The sequence below is a fragment of the Taeniopygia guttata genome, chromosome 3 (assembly GCF_048771995.1).
Source record: "Taeniopygia guttata chromosome 3, bTaeGut7.mat, whole genome shotgun sequence".
Classification (NCBI taxonomy): Eukaryota; Metazoa; Chordata; class Aves; order Passeriformes; family Estrildidae; genus Taeniopygia; species Taeniopygia guttata.
The window spans coordinates 82,458,392-82,476,353 of record NC_133027.1 but is presented as its reverse complement, the minus strand read 5'-3'; the positions used below and the strand labels follow the sequence as shown (position 1 = coordinate 82,476,353).

The window sequence follows — 17,962 nt, the reverse complement described above, 5'->3', positions numbered from 1 at the left end:
ATTCACACTGGTGCAACTATAAAGTTATGTGGCCCCGCACCAAGTCTAGGATTCATTGTCACCATAAATACATGCAAAGAAGGTAGGAACAATTTCCATTCCAAGGTAGGAACAATTTCCATTCCAGAAGTAAAGAAACCGAGGCACTAGTACAAAAAAAACATTTTTTTTGCACTGGTTTTGCATTAAATTGCAAGTTAAAGAAAAACTGACTCAGCTGACATAAGAAACAACTAAAAAAAAAGAAAAGAAAAAAAGGCAAGACAGTCTTATTACTTGCACCTAAAACAAGACTGATTTGAGACAGAAAAGAGAAAGTGTGCATGAGCTAAACACCTACCTGACAGCAACTGAGTTGAATAATCTGCAATTCTTTATAAGAACAAATAAAGCAGCAGCCCTGATCCCTGATATCCCTTATCCCTGATAATATTTGTACTATACTCAATTTTTTCTGCTGCTGGGGTTTAATCCCAGCAAGAATCATTTTGGTTTAATTAGCTTTTCCCTAGCAGATGGCCAGATATGAGAGGCAGAGAATGGTACAGGCTTAACTGTTGGGTGATTGTGCAGCTGCATCTGTAGCTGAACAGTTAAGCATGTCCAGGGGTCCAGCTGTTTGCATGACACAGACTATCTCTGCCATGAGCCAAATGTCAGCTTCCTCTCTTTCCAGATTATATACCAGTCAGAGGCACATCCAAAGGCAGGCAAACAAATAATATGCAGCTTCACCACCATCCCCTTTCTCAGACAAAATCCTCAAACCTTCATCATCTGGAAGTCCCTCTTTCTTTGATGACAGAAACACATTCAGAAGCATTGCCATGGGAACTCGAAACATCCTCTATGCTAGTCATCAGATAAGATCTAGTACAGAAATATTTTATGATCTCTACAGCACTGAATACATACAGTAGTCAGCATAATGAAGTAGAACTAGTGACACCAGTGTTGTGTGAGGATAGCAGCGGGGTGTTCTTCAATCAAGCTGCCTGTACCTTGCATCACCTACAATGAGCAATAACTTGCTGTAAGCTGGCAGGGAAAAGCAGAGCAGTACTGAGAGATGCAAAGTGGTGTTTGAGGAATGAAACTATCCAGCCAAAGGGATGAAAGAGAAAAGGGGTCATCACAGCCCTTTCCCAAAGCTGATTAAATCCTGGCCCTTTCTCTTCCCAGAGGTTACAAGTGGTGTTGCTACTGACTCCTTTGCAAAGCAGGATTCCTACCAGGCACAGAGATCTCCCACTTAACCCATGTCGCAGGCACTGCCTACTTTGGAGGCTAAAACAAGTATTCCTCCTTGACTTCCACTCAGCCTCTGTATCCAGGCACAATGCTGAGTGTTAGAGCATCCACTCCTGTACACACTGGCAGTAGTCATCTCAACAGGCCACAAAAGCAGAACAAGAAGATGGCTTTCAAATCCATGCTTTTGGCCTAGCATATTTAGAGCCAGGAGCAGGAATAGGCACAAAACTTGTCTCAATTCTGTAAACAATACAGCAGCATGGCTCCTGAAGCAGCATGTAACCCTGGAGCATCTTCTCTCTTTTCTCTGGTGTGGTCCTGTAGTTAATCTACTTCAGTTTGCCTCATTTGTTTGGTTTGGGTTTTTTGGTTTTGGTTGGGTTTTTTTTAATGATTCTCTTAGTCTTCGGCACCACTGAATTACTGAGAGACTTCATTCTGAGTTCAGTCACAGAAAAGCAACATGGCTTAATCCAGTTTAGGAAAAACAAACAGATCCACCCATCTATCTTTCACTGATGACCTGTGTAAAGCACGCAACTGACTAGGGCTCCTCTCTCCCTATTCCCCTGGGCTCCAGTCAGTCCTTTAACAGCAGGATCCCAGCCACAGCAGAGGGGACTCACACCTCCACCCCCTGCCCTGCACAGGGAGGCTGCCTCTCACCAGCAGTCATGGACTGCACTGCTTGTCCTTCTTTATATACTGTATTGTACCTCCTAGGTTCACCTTCCTCCCTTGGAGGGGGATAACCACAGATTCCCCACTTGTGACCAAGCTGGGCTGCTTCAGCACTTCCTCCAGACACAACTTCTCTTTGTGGCATGAGTCAGAGAGAGCTCCCATTAACTACCTCCTTCCACATCTGTCATCACTGCTAGCACCAGTGCTGTTCTTCAGCTGGAGCTAATTATGAGCACCGATTGTCTCAAGGGGCAATTGCAGGAAAGGCCCATCACTTTCTTTCATCACAAGTTTTACCACAAGGTCAGCTTCTCCAGTCTACATCACATCCCCTGCCTGGCATTGCTCTTGTAAAACTGAAATGCCTTTACCACTGTTGTCTTTTGGGATAGCATAAGTCCATTAATTATTCTAAGGTTAAGGAAAACCACTCCTTTCTAGTCGTGCTAAACACACAAGCTCCTCCCCTACACTGGGCTCCCTCCTGTAGATCTTCCATAAGTAAACCCTATGCAGCTCTTCAGAGAACAAGCAGGGAATGCAAAATAGTTGAGCTACAAGTGAAATCATCTATCCTCAAAGGAGCTCAAACTGAGGACTAATAAACCCCAGATACCTTAAAGAAAGCAAGCCACCACATTCCAGGTACCTTTTTTTGGTCAAGTGTTAGACGAGAACACAAAGAGCTAGTAGCTCACAGCTCATCTAAGGGCAAAGACCATGGAGCAATGCCAGCATATAGCCAGGCAGATGTTGCACAGACAAGGTGTTTGCTCAGTATCAACAGTGAGCTGTTCACTCACGCCTTCAGCTTCATGCAGCTGCATGAGTGCGGCTCTGCTGAGTCTGTGACTCTGGACTAAGGAATGTCTCAACTGGACAAACCCCACATCTGCTCAATGTGCCCAGGATCAGACCAATTCCCAGTTTTACCGTCCAGCCGTAGCAGTGCCGTCTACTCTCTATTCCACCAGAGGGAGATCTAGCTGCTTGCGATGGTTACAGCTCTAGCCAGAGGAACACATTGCCCAGATACAGGAGCACAGAGGCCTGGATTCCTACAGTCTTGAAGTTCAGAGCAGGGAAGCCAAAACAAGGAGTTAGTGACTTTCTCTCCACAACATATTAAAACTCACCAACAGGATGGAAAAAGGCCAATAATCAGCTGTACTTCCTCCTTGGCCAACACCACATCCATGTCATTCTTATTCCCTCACTCCTTTCCTGGCAACTGTAAAATGTCAGCAGAAGCAGTATGTAATCCAAAACAAGACCTCCATCTTTGCAGCCATAGCCCATATTGCATGACAAAGCTGAAAGAGCCAGTATGGCAATGATGATACACACTTAAAATGCTCTGTCAGTAACCTGCCACAAAATCCAATTTTAGACTTACTTATATTTTGCTACCACCTCCCGTTGCTGCAGGGCATATCGTCCAGTCTGCCACTACAGAACAGAGGAAGAAAAATGAAGATTCAGGCAACACACTCTCTCAGCATCCAAGTCCTGATAGTCATGTATGGAGTCAGTGGCAACTAGTTTGACATGAAATGCACACTTTACATGAAACCAAAAGAGAAGAGAGTCCAATGTGAATAATTTCCAACTGTTTTGTAATGCTAAGAGCCTTGGAACAAGTAGCATTCCCTTAAACACCTATCACTGAGATCCTGCTTTGAAAAGTGATACAGCCTTCTGGAGAGAGGGTGGCATGGACCTGTTTGCAGCAAGCTCTGCAGTGACTCACGTGGCAAGTGTGGCGACAGCTAAAAAGCAAAAACTAAGCTATAAAGCCAGAGAACCTCTGAGAGCAAATTATTTAATTCCTGCTACTGTCTAAGGATGGCAGTAAGGAGGTCCTCTGCAAAAGACTAACTTCAATACGGAAGTGACTGGCAGGTCACAGAATTTCAGGCTACTAGAATTTGCCAAAAGGGAAACTGCAAAAGATCCAAGCAAACGGGGTAATGAACAGCCCAGGGCTTACCCAGAACAGAGAAGATGGTCTGCTGTTACTTCCACAAGCCTTGCCTATGGGCTGCCTATAGTGATGCTACCAAACAGGATCATGTTTCCCTGTGCCAGGCAAATGAAAGAGTTGTACAGAGGACAAGGATGGCTTGCATGATGGGTGCATAGCAAACTAGTGACCATTTCTCAAAATAGATATCATATCAAGGATCCCAAAATAACAGCTACATCCTGATCTGCCATCTTTCAGCAAACTTGTCCTCAGTTCTTGGGGTACCAGCTAGAAAAGGAAAGATTTTCCAGAAGAAGTTGGAACAGATATTTACGTGCCGACTGGGGGAAGCACTCCTGCCCAGGTTAAATCCCAGAGCCAGGCAGATATCTCATGTACTGAGAAGAGCTGGATGGCACAAACCACTCAATCATCTACTGATTGCCAAGAGCACACAGGCTGCAGGGGGGAAAAGCCAACCTTAATTTGCCTTATCGGTGTAAATTAAACCGTACAACACACCCAAGCAAACAGTCAGTTCCTTTGGAAAAGTAGGCATGAGTTATTTTGCTGCAGCTATAAAGGAAACATTGCTGCTAGGACATGCCCCTGGAGTGACTGTGCCGCTCAGCTCTCCCGGTGCATTCCTGGGGTTGTTTAGCATGGATTCAGCTCCAGCCTTTCCACAAGCAAGAAGTCTGAACCCTGAATGCCATCTGCAAACACAGCCAGACTCCACCTCCTGCATGCCTGCAGGCCACCAGGTGTGGCCAGGAATGGCACAAGCTACACACTAAATACACCTTTGATGTGGAGCTGAAAGCATGTAGCCACGGGGCATGAACAGCACGCCGCCCGCCGTGCTGACTCCCACTGCAGGAATGCGGCTGCAACCACAGGCCAAGGAAGGCAAACACATTGCATTCCTCATCAGGCAGAGAAGGAAAACAAGTAGCAAGCCCACACACCCACCATGCTCCCTCTCCACACTGCTTGCGCGGCCACCGTCAGGACCCCTACGACAGCTTCAGCCCCGATTCATTTGTGTGAGGGTCAAGTTCTCCAGGCAACTTCTTGATCCAAAGGGACAAGAGAAACGGAGCAAAGGAGGAGAGTTCTCGATTGGGCACGAAAGCCACAGGGAGAAGGAGCTGCCACCCAGGCTGGAAAGTAGCCACAGTCCAGGGCAGGAACAGCTTTGTGCACTAGCCTGGGAAGGGAATTTCCCTGACTCTTCCTTTAAGACAAGGGGTAAATATAACACTAAGACCTTTTGTGCTGATGGGGCAGGGCTGAATAAGAAGTTGACTTTGGGCAACAGGGATGCTTGGAAGGATCCAGGTCTTTCTCTAGCCCTAGAAAACCATCCTACCTTAATTCAAGTAGCTTTTCTGGGACGGAGGGACTTCCTCATTACCCCAAAAATTGTTCTGTAAATGCTTGTCTCCACTGCCCACACACACAGATCTGACCTTCACTTCACAACATTCTTCCACTACAGCACTGACACTGGGTCGTTTCAGTGATCAAGAGAAGAAAAACTTAATGTACAAACACCCAAGACACCAGGTAACCTCTTATCTCAGAACCTCATCATTTTAGAGTTGCAAAGAGACTCTGTGCTCTAGTCAGAAAAAACATTAACCCTCCCTCATGTGGCACTCCTACAAATCCTAAAGCTTTCCAAAGAATTCACATTCTCAAATATGAAGTTACTCTGAGGGATGCCTCAGATGCGAAACTGTCAGCAGAATTCTCAAGTCTGTATTGTGAACTCCCCACATTGTAAATCTGCACTTACTCTGTGCAACATAACTAAACAACAACCCACTCCTGAAAACCTTAAAAATCCATCCCAGTGCTAAGGACTAACTCTGAGACTCAACAACCAGTGCTCTCTCAGCACCAAACAGGAAAACCAACACTCTGAAGAGCACTGCAGCAAAAATATACCCGACTTGAAAGTAACAGACACAAAACAGTGTCAGAAAATTCAGAGAGAACCAATTAAGAGCTGAAACACTGTAACCTCTAGGGAACCTCAAAAGTGAAAGGTCAATGTAGCCATAAACTCCAGAGACATACCGATGCATCTAGCAGGCTGCTGGAGCAGGGATGATTTATAAGGCTTGCGGCACAGCTGCTCCACACCCCACATGTGCATTTCAAGGCCCTCACAGAGGGAAATGATCTGATATTAAGTAACAAGAACAGACCAGACTGAGGTCCAGTAGACTTTCTATTGCCTGTTGAAATTCAAGGCCTCAGGCTACCTGTTCCCTCCATAAGCTTCAGTAGCTCCAGTACTTGGAAGAATGAGGCATGAAAGGCAAATTTACCAATAGATTTATATCCAAAGTCTGGCAGGATTTACAGATTAGGTGTATAAATCACTGCAAGCAGGAGAATGGGCTTTTAACCACTCCATACCTCTCCAACCCCAAGCACCAACAGAAAACCCATTTCAGACAGGACAGAAGCCCCTGCTGTTCTACACATTGCCAAGGGCCATCCCTGTGCAATCCCCTTCCATGGTGACAGCACCCAAACTCCACAAGTCTCAACAGTGCAACCTGCAATGGCTGCAGCTCTCACAGAATGTAGGTCTGCCTGTTTCCCAGAATAGGAGCTGCCTCTACAGCCTCTCCTCTCCCTTCCCCCACTACACCTTTACTTTTCATAGACTCAATACTGTTTCACGGTACCCTCATCCTGCCACCGGTGGGTGGGTGAGTGGGGGAAAGGGGCCCTTTATAATTGTAGTGTTGCAATCTGCCGGCCCGGCCAGGCAGCCTGTTCCCGCCTGCACTGTATTAAATACTTTATAACTGATTACACCCCCATGGGGCATGATTAGCAGTCTTCAGAGAACAAAGTCTACTTTCATAAGAATAAGAACAGACACGTACTGCTAACCTACTACACAGCTGGGCAGGTGAGGAAACAGGGAAGAAAGGAGGGGGGGGGGAGGGGGATGAGTTAACTGTACTAACTCTATCCCTCCCCTTCCCTATCCTGGCTGAGTTGAGATTTCCAGTGCCCTGAACAGTAGTACCCCTCAGACCCACACCACAAGATTCAGGTAACAAAAGCTCATAAACAAACTGTTGCCCGTAGAAGTCAGGCAAAGTCCTAACTTGGAGAGGCAGGGCCTCGAGGCAAAGTGGACTGAGCTTTACTCTGGGTGACAGCAATTCCTTTGCATCAGTTCCCAGGGAAAGGGAAGGGTGAATTCCAACTTCATTATCAACAACACAGAAAAGGAGGGAAAGCTCAAAATACGATAACATATCCACGCCCCTCCCTAAGCTCAGTATGTATCTGAAAGGTCTACATAAGTAACAGCAAAACATCTAATTCAATCTGGAGGTTAACAGCTCTCCAGGTGATGATTTTTTCTTGTGGGGAGAGAGGAGGTAGTGAAGAGGAAGAAAGCCCTCTCCATCTGAGATAGGTAATAGGGATCCCCAAACATATGCATTGCCGCAACAAAGAACCAGCTCAATGGAAACTCAGCCAATCTGACATGAAATGACCTACAGCTCATCAGCAAAGTGCCTTCCAAATCTCAAAATGCCCACACAAACAGCCACAAATATATTTGGTGCTATCTGGCCTCCATCTCAGCAGATGGAGCCTTTCACCAAAAGCAGTAAGAAAAATAAGCCTAGGATCAGCCCCTCCAGCTACTCTCCCCAAATCTCCAACAGAAACAAGCACAGCAGAAAGCTCCAGGAACATGGAACATTTGAGAGAGAAGCCCATGCAGAAGCTTCAATAAAATAGTATGAAGTCTCCTAATTGTGCCGTATTGGAAACGATCACCTGCTTTACCCAGAGCCCACTGTCTTTGCCTGTGGCCCCATGGATGCTCATGGTACAGTCTGGAAGCACTCATGTTCAGCTTATGCATCTAGAAGGGACACACTGCTGACACATTCCATCTGGATTCTTACCCAACCCACCCAAGAAAGGCTTCCTTAATGAGCAACCAACCCAGCTGCAAATGATCTACTTATATCTGCTTTACTCAGCAGCTGGACCTTCAGCCAGCACACAGATCTCTGAACTGTACTGTCTCCTCCCATTTGTACAGAAAAACTTGCATATTCTCTTTATTACAGGAAGACTTGAAGGTACCAATTGACTTTAGGCTCCGATGTACTTGCCATTGATAGAAAGCATCAATACATTCAGAGTTATACTACTAAACAGATTGTGCTTTCAGGGTTTGGATAAATGGAAGCTTTCACCATAAACACAAGTTAGTCATTAGAAGCTCTAGGAGGTAATTTAAATTATTGCAGCCAGCACAAAAATAGTTTTCCTTTGGGAGCTGAAGTTGCAAAGCTGTAATAAATCCAAGTGGCACAGTAAAAGTTCTTATAAAAGCTTAAAATTAGTTGTGAAGCCCCAAATGGCCTTGCATATAATTTGATTCTGCTACCGTGGGCTAGCAAAAGGGAAATCATTCTTCACACTGTAAAAAAAAACCACTGAAAAACTCTATCATCCTTCAGCTCCTAGGAGACAGAAGTATGCTTACATTTTGTGTCTCTATATATATGTGTAAATTGCACAGAAATAATAAATATATAAATAAAATGTTAATCCCACAGAACTAACCATGACTTGTTCAACCCCACACAGTGCTAGGCAGCTATCAATCAGGCATCAAAGCTCAAACTGGAGCACTGCAATCCAACACTCTCTCCTGGCTGCAGTACCCTCACAGATACCCTGTACCCACCCCCATTCCCAGAGTAAATTGCCTTCCACTGCTGAGAAGCACTCCTGCTATTCCAATACTGGTATTCACCATCAGAGCAAGAGACCCTAATTTAGCCCCGCACGGGCCTTCTGCAAACTGCTAATCCCCACTCCACAGCTGCTTTTCAAATGTACGGGCATGAGCAAACCATAAACGATTTATGGCGCGTGGCAGGAAGACTCCTGGCTCCCTGCGTAGGCGGGGTTTTGGGACAAGATCATGCTTGGACTAATGTTTATATTGTGAGTTGTCAGTCAGGCAGTAAATCATCACTGGAGCTGCACAGTAATACAGCCCCATCCAGCTGGGGCCTTGACGACACTGAATTCTGTTACAGCCATTTCAGATAAACCTGGGGATCTATTTGCAAAGGCATCATCTAATCATGGGAAAATGAATACACTTATAAGTAGAATCTACCAAAATTCTGCAGGCCAGCAAGGGTGATTTGCTTTCAGGAGTAAAACCAAACTGGTATGAGACATTTGCCAAAAATGACCCTCCACATCAGTTGTAGAAGAAATTGGATTGAGTGCCTACACAGACATCTAATAACAGAGTGTATCTCTAGCAAAATGCAGTTACCTGAGAAAAACCTTCTGAGCAAAGTTTTCATTTCCCAGTACTCACATAACTGTACTGTAAGCAATTTTAAAAGGGAAATAAAGATATTTTCCATACTTTAGTGCACAAAACACGTTCTGCTTAGAAAACTAAATGCACTTAAAGGCAGGATGTAAGCTTGAAGTCCGTTCTCAAGGAAGGTTACTCAAGACAACTTAATTTTAAGCACAAAAATCCTGTCATTTTTCACTTTCTTCCTCCATTTGAAAATGCTTTTCATACAATACACTGGGTACAAATCTCCTAAAGATAAAAGAGGAGGGAGAAGAGTTCTTCATAATGAAAAAAATATTAATACTCAAGGGGAAAAATACCCAGAACAGTAGCTTTAACTGCAATCACTATTCAGTTGTGAGACACACCAGATTTCAACTCATCTCCCTAGAATATTTTTAATCTTCCAGTTGTGCAGCAGCAGAGTCATCACTAATGAACACTAAAGCTGCAGGAAGAAATCTGATGTAGGAGACAGAGCAGCAAGGCATCTTTGAGAATTGCAGAGAGCTTGTGAAGTAAGACATATGCAGGTCCAAAACCAGTTACTCTGAGTAGCATATGCCAAAATAATGGTCAAAAACCTTACAGCCACAACAATTATCTAATTATTACCTTGGGAAAATAACTTATATTCTTTTGAAAGAAATGCTATAAAGCAAAACTCGCCTAAGGCTTTTTATGAGCCTATGCGTAATTCCTCAATAACTAGAGAGACTACCTCATCTGTCCCTTTTGATTTCAGAATCATTTGTGCATGAGTGCTACATTAACACAGCTGGACAACTGAGACTTTAAACACGAGAGTAAGAAAATCCAGTTATGACTCCTACAACATTCCCAAAGCCAGCTTTATCACAGAGCTAAAATACAAAGAGAGAACTCAACCAAAGACACAGAAATCACTGTGGGACTTCCACGTCTGAATTTCCTAACCCTTAAGAAATCAAAAATTGAAACCAGTTTTCTCTTGACACCAGAAGCTGGTCAGATACTCTCTGCCTAAAAATCCGTCTAAGCCTTGCAGGAAAACCTACTTTCCAATCCTGACCATTTTACTTTAACAGCAATACAAAACTTCTGTGAAAGTCAGTAATTGTTTATTCTCAGCTGTTAGCCCTGCCACAAAAGGGTTAAAGACACGTGCCCTAAAGCACATGTTGTTCCCAAAGACGCCCATAGGACCCATACAGGGATCTTGTGCTTCTGTCTCTGAAAATACACTGACACTTTCTTTCAGTTCCCCTTGCATTTATGCAAACATTACAAACACACAGCTTTTTATACATATCTTCATGCCACTGCCACCCATCTTTATTAGCCTGTGCATCAAATTGAATTTATACCTACTTGCAGCACTGATGATTCTCCCGATCCTCAACAGATTGGACATGAGTACAGGACACAAACTGTCTTCACAGACATTAGTACATCCAGGCTCATGCTACAACCTACCAGAACTCGAACAGCCTTAAAGCCCTGCCTTTCAGACATCTCACAGACCAAAGTCCACAACAAGACTGCAATGTGGAGAGGCCAAACTCCACACATTCTTTCCCCTTACAAAGGGAAGAAGCAGCAAGTGCTCTGCCTGACCACTCAGCATGAAAAGACAATAGCTGCACATCTCCATGTTTATCAGTAAGACATTTCTCCTCTAGGAGCCACACTATCTTTCCACAGACCTTGCTCTTCACCAGCTTAAAATCCTCAACTACCAGGACTAATCAGAGCAGCTGCAGTGCTTTGTGGATTTGTTCTTTGGTTGGTGATTTGTTGCTTTTTTTTTTCTTTCCCCTAATGCAGTTACCACGAAAAGCAAGGTCAGCAAGCAACCTAACATAGTACAGAAGTGATTCAATACCTTGCCCCTGACACAGGCCAATACATTACGGTGGTTTAGTAGCTGGAGCAAGAAGCCTTAGTGGACAATTATGGAACACACTGCCATTTCTTCAAACCTTTACCTGTTAAGAGATTGGATTAGGTCTGAAAAATACACCTTCCAAAACACGTTATTTAAGTAAAGCAAGTCTGAACATTTCCACTCCTAAGTGCTTGATCTTTTCTGAATCCCGCTCAGCTCTTAGCCTCAGCGCTATTATGTGGTAGTGAATTTCCACAGATTAGACATCATGTGAAAATACTTTAAAATCATTATTCAGTTTGATGCCTATCAGTTTCACTGAATTGCATTCACCTCAACTGAAGAATACATTCCAGCTCCTTTACCCCTGCACAGCAGTCTTCCTCAGGCTTTGTTGAAAAGCAGAGGAAAACTGAGCCCACCCAAGTGATGCCTATACTGCATTCCAACCATTGCAAAGCTATTCTCACACTCCTACATGGTTTTCCACGCCATTTCCTTCCTAAGAGCAGCTTGTCCCAGGAGGACATTCTGGAGAGGCTGGCTTATGTCATTCCAACTACAAAACATCCTGTAAGCTGCTGCTTTTGGCCCTCTCTGGCTGAGCATATTTGGAATAAAACCATACATGAACATCCTGACAATGAAGAGAATCGTACTCTGAGAATAGAACAAGCAATGAAGCAAAAAGGAGAAAATTGTCCTTGAAGTCAAAAAGATTCAGGCAAGGTTAGACATGAGCAAAGCAAGCGAATAGCTCCTGGGAAGGCAAAAACGGTGAGGTCTCAGAGTGCCTACTTGCCTTAAACAAGGCAGGGCCTGACTTGAACTCCATAGCAATTTCACCATGCTGCAGAATACACAGGACAATAGATCACACAGGGTTCTGCTTCATTTCAAAGTCAGAGCTTGAAATACCATTTCATTTCTCTTCCGCCAAGCTCTACTAAAGCATTCAACACCATAGTATCTAAGCATCTACACACTTATGAATTCATCCTCAAATCCCTCCTATGACTGGTGTTAATCTTTTCCAAGCAAAGAATGAAGAGTAAGAAACAGTAATGATCTGAACACAATAAATCTGTGGCAGAAATTAGGTATCTTTCTGACCATAACATCGCCCTTCCCCTCCAATGAGCTGTAAAGATATTTCAACTTTAAAAAGTAACATTCTTCCTACTACAGTTACAGATTCAGCCAATCTAAATTTAAGGAAAAGCCCTCAGGTAGGGGAACTGGCAGGGAAACAGGATGGATGATTTCGTGCCCTAAGGCATTCGTCCTGTTTGCATAGGTTGCACACATAATTCCTTTGCAGCCCTGCGTAAAAGAATCTCAGAGAGCATCGTATTTACCCAGTTACTAGAGATCAAATACACACAGCTGGCAGGAATGCCAACAAGCACTCTCTCTCCAAAGCTCAGGATGTCATACAGAAATGAGGTACCTTCCCAACCAAAAACCCTCAAGCAAGGAGATGAATATACCCAGTTTCAGGACCTCAAATTTACTCTCAAAGCATTAATCAAGTCAAATGGTCAAGAAAATCTGCTCTATTATCAGAACTGCAGATCCTGACAAGCCCAGTAAAAAGAGCAAGATGAATCAAAAAGGTGTCAAGCCAGATTTATTAGCAGAGGAATCCTACCCTCAATCTGCATCACATGCAGGCTCATTTGAGACCTCTACATGTTGCATTCAGAGAGTTCTGTTGTCACTCTGTGCTGGAGAAACAAGGCCCGTGATAACAAATACATAACACAGTAAATTTGTCAGGACCTAACCTCCAGAACTGATTCTTGGGTCTACACTGTAGATGTGGTGACACATGGAAATATCAGAATCCAGTTTTCAGTGGATTCTCCATAAAACATGGCAGACATTTTAACAGGTTAGGGAGTTCACCTTCAGAAAAACCATCAGCCTCTAAGACTCACAAGCATGAAATCAACTACCAAAAAATACAGATACATTTTACTAAAACTTGTCTTCTTTGCTACCTCTCAAATAGCTTGGCTTTCTTCACCTTTTTAAAAACACTTTATATGCCACACCAGCTGCCACAAGCCTTTTTTCCAAGCCAGCTGTGGTACCATTCAGACCAGCATGCTGAACAAAAATAATTTGTCCCATCTAACTTGATTTGTTCTGTGCTGGGACAAGAAGCAGGCAGACTTGCAAAAGACTACACCTTTTTCAAAGCTTTAGCCTATCTCCCTGACAAGCTATACCATGACTGTATTTATGGTGGATGGCAGAGATAAGAACTGAGGGTTTGTTGGCTGCAAAGCAAGTGACTTAGCAGCAGCCAACAAACAACTTGAAACAGAGTGGAAAAGCATGCAAGGTCATCTTTAGTTCAGAAAGCTGGTTTGGAGAGTGAAGAGGCAACAGGTCTTGGCAAGTAACTCATCCCCTCCTGACCCAATGCCTTGTTAATACTAAAGATGAAGATAACCACGGGCTGCCCTTTGGAACTCCACTGGCCTTGCTGAAATGCACTCACAAGATTTCATGAGCACTGGGTGCCTGGGAAGGAATGAAAAACTCCTCTCGATACCACAGCTAAGACCCAATAGCTTAAATGCTGATTTAGCATCCAGAAGCTAAAGCACGCTGTATGCAAAGCACTGCTGGGATCTAGGTGCTTTCTGCAGTGGTCCACTAGGAAGTGAAGAAGAGAGAAAGGAGTTGTTATAAAGGTGATCTGACAGTGTAGAATAAAAAATCCAGCTGGGTACCAAACAACTGCTCCTCTAAACTGGATCTCAACAGTGAGTGCAGGTACACCTGCACCACCCATCACAGGAACAGTTAAAATTTGTGTGGAAAAATAACATGGTGGAACAAATAACCTGACAGAACAGAAGGCCACTAGAACCAGCTAACTTTGACATTGTCACTATTGCAAGAGCAGGATGGTCAGAAAGGATTTCATTTGGATTATGGCTGGGCAGATCCCTTGTGAATTATATGGACAGCATGGCTACTTTGGCACTGATAGAGCACATTAAAGATTGATTTCTCAGATGGCATGTCAAGAGCACTGGCTTACATCTTTAATTGAACTTTTCTTCCCAGAAGCTCTTGCTGAATTTCTCAGGGTCACTCCCATTTCACTGACACCCCTGGCCTCTCAATTCTGGCAACACAGGCTTAGTATGATACAGAGAACACCACAAAGAGGGCCACTGTTTCAGGTATGTGGTTCATATGTTCTCAAAAAATTCCAGTAGTGGTACAAAAAAACCACAGTCTGACTCAGCATCAGCTCATTCCTGACTTTCTTACCTGCTGTCTGAAGATTTAGTAAGAATTCATGGCTTCATTTTATATAGGTCCTTTATCCCAGTTCCTTCTCTGAATCTGTAAAACAGAAAAGTATAGCTCTGAAAAGCTTTCACTGGCACAGAACTATCTACCTGTGATGGATGATTCTTTTCAGTGGACAAGAGCCACCTGGCATCTCTCAGATCTAGGTCATTCTCAGCCTTGACAGATTTGTGTATCATTTGCACACCCTGATGCCTACCTCACGTGCACCCGAAAATCTGTGTATTAGCACTCAATCCTTTACTCCGCTCCACGCAGAGTGCTCAAGCTCAGAGCCAGAAGCAGTACAGCATTTACTGTTCACCTGTTTGCCTTTAAAGTCTCGCCATTTTCTCAGAGGCTGCACACTGGTTCTACAGGGGAAGGCATCCCTTGCACTAGAGAGGATGTCCAGGCTGGCAGAGAATTTCCCGTTAACCCCTGCCGAGCCTGACACCAGAGGAATGCTGATTTCTTCTCTTCCAACCCTGCCTCTGCCAGTTACACTCTGGTTCTTTAACACAGCTGCTGGCCCAGACTTGTTCCACTTTGCAGCTCCTACTCCAGCAACGCTCCCTGCAGAGATACTGCTTTCTCATCATCCGCACCATCTAAGTCTCCATCACACCACCTAACTCTCCATCACTCAGAAACAGCTACACCCTGTGAGGACCAGGTTCTCCCTGCTGATTCCGTGCCTGCGCTGCTCTCTGACACGGCTCTCTCCCCGGGAGGAAGAGCCCCGTAACGCCCTGATGACCGAGGCAGTGGCATCACCACCCTTCCCCACGGACACCGTCCCTTCCCTGGGGCCTCGCCATTCCCTCGCACCCAACTCCCGCCCCATCGGTCTGACCCCCCCCCGGCCACGGTGCGACCCGCCCGAACCCGCTGTCCTACGGGAACTCTACAATTCCTCGCCACACACGTGGACAGAAAGGCGCACCCCGCTCGCTGGGCACCGTCCGAAGCCCGCAGGGGCCCAGGAGCGCAGGGGGCCCCGCCCGGGGCTTCGTCCCCAGCCGGTCGCGCTCCCCGCTCCCCGCCCCCGGAGCCCCAGCCCGGCTCTGACCCGGTCGGGCTCGCCTCCACCAAGGGTCCCAGTGACTTTGCGGCCGGTTCGGCCTCGGTTCGGCCCCGCCTCGGGCCCGCCCCAAACTTTGCCCCCGCCCGGCCCCGGCCCCGCGCTCTCGCCTTAGGCCGCCATTTTGCCGCGGGGCACGCCGGGTAATCCGGCGGAATCCCCACGTCGCGGCGCGGCTGCGTCATCGGACGGCACGCGCGGAGGGGCGGGGCGGGGCAGTCCCGGAGGCGCGAGGGGCGGCGGGGCGGGAGCGGCCGCCCTCAGGGCCGGGAACCGGGAGCCGGGAGCTGGGACCCGCTCGTGCCCCTGCCCCTGCCCGCCTGCCCTGGGACCTGGCAGTGCCCTGAGGGGCGGTGGGGCGGGAGCCGGGAACTGGGACCCGCTCCTGCCCCTGCCCCTGCCCGCCTGCCCTGGGACCTGGCAGTACCCTGAGGGGCGGTGGGGCGGGAGCCGGGAATTGGGACCCGCTCCTGCCCCTGACCCTGCCCGCCTGCCCTGGGACCTGGCAGTACCCTGAGGGGCGGCGGAGCAGGAGCGGCCGCCCTCAGGGCCGGGAGCCGGGAACCGCTCCTGCCCCTGCCCCTGCCCCGGGACCTGGCAATACCCTGAGGGACGGCGGGACGGGAGCGGCCGCCCTCAGTGTCGGGAACCGCTCCTGCCCCTGCCCCTTCCTACGTGTCCCGAGTTCTGAGGAACGACCCGACAGCCTCGGGCGTATCTCAGCCTGTCGCTAGAGAAATAGAAACATAACAGTGGGACCAGGTGGAGAGGGAGGGAGAAAGTAGAGTAGTAAATGGAGAAACCCACCTGAAACCCCCCAAGAACAACTGTCTGCTTCTTAAAGGAGGGGTGCTGAGGACAGCGTGTGCCAGGCAAGAGCTAGTCAAACCCTGACATAATTTGTGAATGTGCTTTGGTATTCATTTGCAAAATCTTCTGCTGTGTTGCTCTAGTTTTGGGTCTTTGAAAAATCAGTACATTTTAATTTCTAACCAAATCACCCCATTTATTCAATGCTGAGACCAGACAGGTACTTTTTCTATTGCTTTTCATGCCCAGTGCATAGACTTACCCACTGCTTCCATATCCTGTTGTTTCACAAACATCTCATGAATTGATGATTCACACAGTAAACAATGAAGCCTAGTCCTGAGGAAATTTGCCCGGTTCAAAAAAGTTTTGATAGAACTTACATGATGTTCTTCAATGTACTGCTACATTTACAAAGCCTTCAGATTTACATTCAGGTAATACCAGGCTCACAGTACTGCAAATTCTGCCCAAATGGTCCCCTCTCTTACACAATAAAAGACAGGTGCTCAGCAGGACCCCACTTCCATGACCTTGGGAATATTGTGCAAAAACGTCTGCTGAGCGCCCAGCAAGGGCCGTCTGCACAACACCACGCGTCAGACAGGGATATTTCAAGAAAGCCTTCGGTACTTGTGTCCCCATAAATTCTCCAAACCCTCCCTGTGCTGGAGTCAGATAACAAGCAGAAGGACAATGGCTCCAAGAATCCAGGCTGCCCATCTGCTCTGCACTTCCAGATTCTTGCTTCCACAGCGCCAGCTGATGAAATTTTCATAGCTGATGAGGTTTCTCATTTCCATCGGGCCTTGCTGCCCTGGAGCCTTCACAGCTGTGGTCTGTTCAGGTTTCCGTGGGTGAGCACTGATGGCAGCAATGATTAGAGTACTTTGCTTTCTTTTAGTGACTTGTCAGAGTAGAATCTTCAAACTTTTCGCAAGTCTAGGTGAAATAAGCCCTGAATGAAGAAGAGAGGCTGATTTTCAAATGGTCTTGTCATTTACTGCTTCCATTAAACTTCTCAAAATCAGATCTCAAGGTCAGACCACCAAAGAAAGACAGGAACTTGGCTTGGGCTGGCTGAGCACCAGTCACCTGCTCTGAGCACCAAAACACACTCCTCCCTCAGATCCCAAAGGCCTTGTTTCCCAATCCTGCTTCCTCTCCACATACATTGGCCCTGCCTTTCCCTATTTCCGGTATGCTTGTGAGCTGGACTCACCATTACCCTGAGCCCAGAGATGTGACATGATGCAGAAGCATGACGCTAGGTTACATTATATTCATTTATATAACACCATTAATACCAAAGTGCAGCTCCCTGCTAGAGCCAGTTGCTCACTAAAGCCTCTGAAGTTCAATTAACAAGCACCAGGTAATCTAACACTTGACTCCCAATAATCCTTTTATTTTAAGGGGCCTCTGGCGGATGTAAAGCCCTCAGCAAACAATCCTGGAAGTACATTTGAGATTCTCTCAAATACCAGCTGAATTTATGACCCTTAGTGAAGAGCAGGGAGGAATCTCTTCAAAATACTTTCCAGCTGGCAGCACTTTATATAGACCCTTGTAACTGAATAAAAGGAACCCCTG

The 17,962-nt window shown here is 46.1% G+C and overlaps 1 protein-coding gene across 4 annotated transcripts in view; it reads right to left on the bottom strand.

Moving 5' to 3' along the window:
* Positions 1-15,755, bottom strand: part of TJAP1 (tight junction associated protein 1) — a 40,251-nt gene extending 24,496 nt beyond the window's left edge. Inside the window, exons 1-2 of one of the 4 annotated variants that reach the window (XM_072927222.1) lie at positions 15,670-15,755; positions 14,455-14,529 (exon numbers count right to left, since the gene is read on the bottom strand). The gene's annotated coding sequence lies outside the window, so the exon portion shown is untranslated. Of the gene's footprint in view, positions 1-14,454; positions 14,530-15,547 lie in introns of all 4 variants that reach the window. The other 3 variants (XM_030268542.4, XM_012572454.5, XM_030268539.4) reach the window with 3 other exon arrangements.
* Positions 15,756-17,962: the final 2,207 nt, after the last annotated feature.